Genomic DNA, 5,000 nt, shown 5'->3' on the forward strand with positions numbered 1-5,000 from the left:
AAAATCGCACGCTCTCACGGCGATTTGCCCCCGTATACGCCTGGGCGTAAGCCCGTGCGTCGCCGACCTAGCGGCCTGCCGATCGGTATTTAGAGGGAGGCACTTTGAAAGCAACACGCCGCTGGAACTTTGAAAAATTTCGGGGCAAAGCAATACGCGGCTGGGACTTTGAAATATTTCGGAGCGCACCTAAAGTTCGTTATTTTGGCTAAACGGAGCGAAAATCTGCATTTATACCATCACGGACGTTAGTTCAATAGCGTTTAACGATCGATCCACGGTACAGAATGCAAAAATATGATTGTTAAAATTTTCGACTAATCGGTTCTAAGAGGCGAAGCAATACGCCGCTGGGACTTTGAAATATTTCGGAGCGCACCTAAAGTTCGTTATTTTGGCTAAACGGAGCGAAAATCTGCATTTATACCATCACGGACGTTAGTTTAATAGCGTTTAACGATGGATCCACGGTACAGAATGCAAAAATATGATTGTTAAAATTTTCGACTAATCGGTTCTAAGAGGCGAAGCAATACGCCGCTGGGACTTTGAAATATTTCGGAGCGCACCTAAAGTTCGTTATTTTGGCTAAACGGAGCGAAAATCTGCATTTATACCATCACGGACGTTAGTTCAATAGCGTTTAACGATCGATCCACGGTACAGAATGCAAAAATATGATTGTTAAAATTTTCGACTAATCGGTTCTAAGAGGCGAAGCAATACGCCGCTGGGACTTTGAAATATTTCGGAGCGCACCTAAAGTTCGTTATTTTGGCTAAACGGAGCGAAAATCTGCATTTATACCATCACGGACGTTAGTTCAATAGCGTTTAACGATCGATCCACGGTACAGAATGCAAAAATATGATTGTTAAAATTTTCGACTAATCGGTTCTAAGAGGCGAAGCAATACGCCGCTGGGACTTTGAAATATTTCGGAGCGCACCTAAAGTTCGTTATTTTGGCTAAACGGAGCGAAAATCTGCATTTATACCATCACGGACGTTAGTTTAATAGCGTTTAACGATGGATCCACGGTACAGAATGCAAAAATATGATTGTTAAAATTTTCGACTAATCGGTTCTAAGAGGCGAAGCAATACGCCGCTGGGACTTTGAAATATTTCGGAGCGCACCTAAAGTTCGTTATTTTGGCTAAACGGAGCGAAAATCTGCATTTATACCATCACGGACGTTAGTTCAATAGCGTTTAACGATGGATCCACGGTACAGAATGCAAAAATATGATTGTTAAAATTTTCGACTAATCGGTTCTAAGAGGCGAAGCAATACGCCGCTGGGACTTTGAAATATTTCGGAGCGCACCTAAAGTTCGTTATTTTGGCTAAACGGAGCGAAAATCTGCATTTATACCATCACGGACGTTAGTTTAATAGCGTTTAACGATGGATCCACGGTACAGAATGCAAAAATATGATTGTTAAAATTTTCGACTAATCGGTTCTAAGAGGCGAAGCAATACGCCGCTGGGACTTTGAAATATTTCGGAGCGCACCTAAAGTTCGTTATTTTGGCTAAACGGAGCGAAAATCTGCATTTATACCATCACGGACGTTAGTTTAATAGCGTTTAACGATGGATCCACGGTACAGAATGCAAAAATATGATTGTTAAAATTTTCGACTAATCGGTTCTAAGAGGCGAAGCAATACGCCGCTGGGACTTTGAAATATTTCGGAGCGCACCTAAAGTTCGTTATTTTGGCTAAACGGAGCGAAAATCTGCATTTATACCATCACGGACGTTAGTTCAATAGCGTTTAACGATCGATCCACGGTACAGAATGCAAAAATATGATTGTTAAAATTTTCGACTAATCGGTTCTAAGAGGCGAAGCAATACGCCGCTGGGACTTTGAAATATTTCGGAGCGCACCTAAAGTTCGTTATTTTGGCTAAACGGAGCGAAAATCTGCATTTATACCATCACGGACGTTAGTTTAATAGCGTTTAACGATGGATCCACGGTACAGAATGCAAAAATATGATTGTTAAAATTTTCGACTAATCGGTTCTAAGAGGCGAAGCAATACGCCGCTGGGACTTTGAAATATTTCGGAGCGCACCTAAAGTTCGTTATTTTGGCTAAACGGAGCGAAAATCTGCATTTATACCATCACGGACGTTAGTTCAATAGCGTTTAACGATCGATCCACGGTACAGAATGCAAAAATATGATTGTTAAAATTTTCGACTAATCGGTTCTAAGAGGCGAAGCAATACGCCGCTGGGACTTTGAAATATTTCGGAGCGCACCTAAAGTTCGTTATTTTGGCTAAACGGAGCGAAAATCTGCATTTATACCATCACGGACGTTAGTTCAATAGCGTTTAACGATGGATCCACGGTACAGAATGCAAAAATATGATTGTTAAAATTTTCGACTAATCGGTTCTAAGAGGCGAAGCAATACGCCGCTGGGACTTTGAAATATTTCGGAGCGCACCTAAAGTTCGTTATTTTGGCTAAACGGAGCGAAAATCTGCATTTATACCATCACGGACGTTAGTTTAATAGCGTTTAACGATGGATCCACGGTACAGAATGCAAAAATATGATTGTTAAAATTTTCGACTAATCGGTTCTAAGAGGCGAAGCAATACGCCGCTGGGACTTTGAAATATTTCGGAGCGCACCTAAAGTTCGTTATTTTGGCTAAACGGAGCGAAAATCTGCATTTATACCATCACGGACGTTAGTTTAATAGCGTTTAACGATGGATCCACGGTACAGAATGCAAAAATATGATTGTTAAAATTTTCGACTAATCGGTTCTAAGAGGCGAAGCAATACGCCGCTGGGACTTTGAAATATTTCGGAGCGCACCTAAAGTTCGTTATTTTGGCTAAACGGAGCGAAAATCTGCATTTATACCATCACGGACGTTAGTTTAATAGCGTTTAACGATGGATCCACGGTACAGAATGCAAAAATATGATTGTTAAAATTTTCGACTAATCGGTTCTAAGAGGCGAAGCAATACGCCGCTGGGACTTTGAAATATTTCGGAGCGCACCTAAAGTTCGTTATTTTGGCTAAACGGAGCGAAAATCTGCATTTATACCATCACGGACGTTAGTTTAATAGCGTTTAACGATGGATCCACGGTACAGAATGCAAAAATATGATTGTTAAAATTTTCGACTAATCGGTTCTAAGAGGCGAAGCAATACGCCGCTGGGACTTTGAAATATTTCGGAGCGCACCTAAAGTTCGTTATTTTGGCTAAACGGAGCGAAAATCTGCATTTATACCATCACGGACGTTAGTTTAATAGCGTTTAACGATGGATCCACGGTACAGAATGCAAAAATATGATTGTTAAAATTTTCGACTAATCGGTTCTAAGAGGCGAAGCAATACGTCGCTGGGACTTTGAAATATTTCGGAGCGCACCTAAAGTTCGTTATTTTGGCTAAACGGAGCGAAAATCTGCATTTATACCATCACGGACGTTAGTTCAATAGCGTTTAACGATCGATCCACGGTACAGAATGCAAAAATATGATTGTTAAAATTTTCGACTAATCGGTTCTAAGAGGCGAAGCAATACGCCGCTGGGACTTTGAAATATTTCGGAGCGCACCTAAAGTTCGTTATTTTGGCTAAACGGAGCGAAAATCTGCATTTATACCATCACGGACGTTAGTTTAATAGCGTTTAACGATGGATCCACGGTACAGAATGCAAAAATATGATTGTTAAAATTTTCGACTAATCGGTTCTAAGAGGCGAAGCAATACGTCGCTGGGACTTTGAAATATTTCGGAGCGCACCTAAAGTTCGTTATTTTGGCTAAACGGAGCGAAAATCTGCATTTATACCATCACGGACGTTAGTTCAATAGCGTTTAACGATCGATCCACGGTACAGAATGCAAAAATATGATTGTTAAAATTTTCGACTAATCGGTTCTAAGAGGCGAAGCAATACGCCGCTGGGACTTTGAAATATTTCGGAGCGCACCTAAAGTTCGTTATTTTGGCTAAACGGAGCGAAAATCTGCATTTATACCATCACGGACGTTAGTTTAATAGCGTTTAACGATGGATCCACGGTACAGAATGCAAAAATATGATTGTTAAAATTTTCGACTAATCGGTTCTAAGAGGCGAAGCAATACGCCGCTGGGACTTTGAAATATTTCGGAGCGCACCTAAAGTTCGTTATTTTGGCTAAACGGAGCGAAAATCTGCATTTATACCATCACGGACGTTAGTTTAATAGCGTTTAACGATGGATCCACGGTACAGAATGCAAAAATATGATTGTTAAAATTTTCGACTAATCGGTTCTAAGAGGCGAAGCAATACGCCGCTGGGACTTTGAAATATTTCGGAGCGCACCTAAAGTTCGTTATTTTGGCTAAACGGAGCGAAAATCTGCATTTATACCATCACGGACGTTAGTTTAATAGCGTTTAACGATGGATCCACGGTACAGAATGCAAAAATATGATTGTTAAAATTTTCGACTAATCGGTTCTAAGAGGCGAAGCAATACGCCGCTGGGACTTTGAAATATTTCGGAGCGCACCTAAAGTTCGTTATTTTGGCTAAACGGAGCGAAAATCTGCATTTATACCATCACGGACGTTAGTTCAATAGCGTTTAACGATCGATCCACGGTACAGAATGCAAAAATATGATTGTTAAAATTTTCGACTAATCGGTTCTAAGAGGCGAAGCAATACGCCGCTGGGACTTTGAAATATTTCGGAGCGCACCTAAAGTTCGTTATTTTGGCTAAACGGAGCGAAAATCTGCATTTATACCATCACGGACGTTAGTTTAATAGCGTTTAACGATGGATCCACGGTACAGAATGCAAAAATATGATTGTTAAAATTTTCGACTTATCGGTTCTGGATCACTGAAAAATCAAAAAAAATTATTAATTTTGATTAATTAAATTACATATGTAGTTTTATATTGTTATAGTCTCGTATTTGTTAATGTTTTGTCGTAAGAAAATGCA

The sequence above is a fragment of the Osmia lignaria genome, unplaced genomic scaffold (genome assembly GCF_051020975.1).
Source record: "Osmia lignaria lignaria isolate PbOS001 unplaced genomic scaffold, iyOsmLign1 scaffold0080, whole genome shotgun sequence".
In the NCBI taxonomy this organism is placed as follows: domain Eukaryota; kingdom Metazoa; phylum Arthropoda; class Insecta; order Hymenoptera; family Megachilidae; genus Osmia; species Osmia lignaria.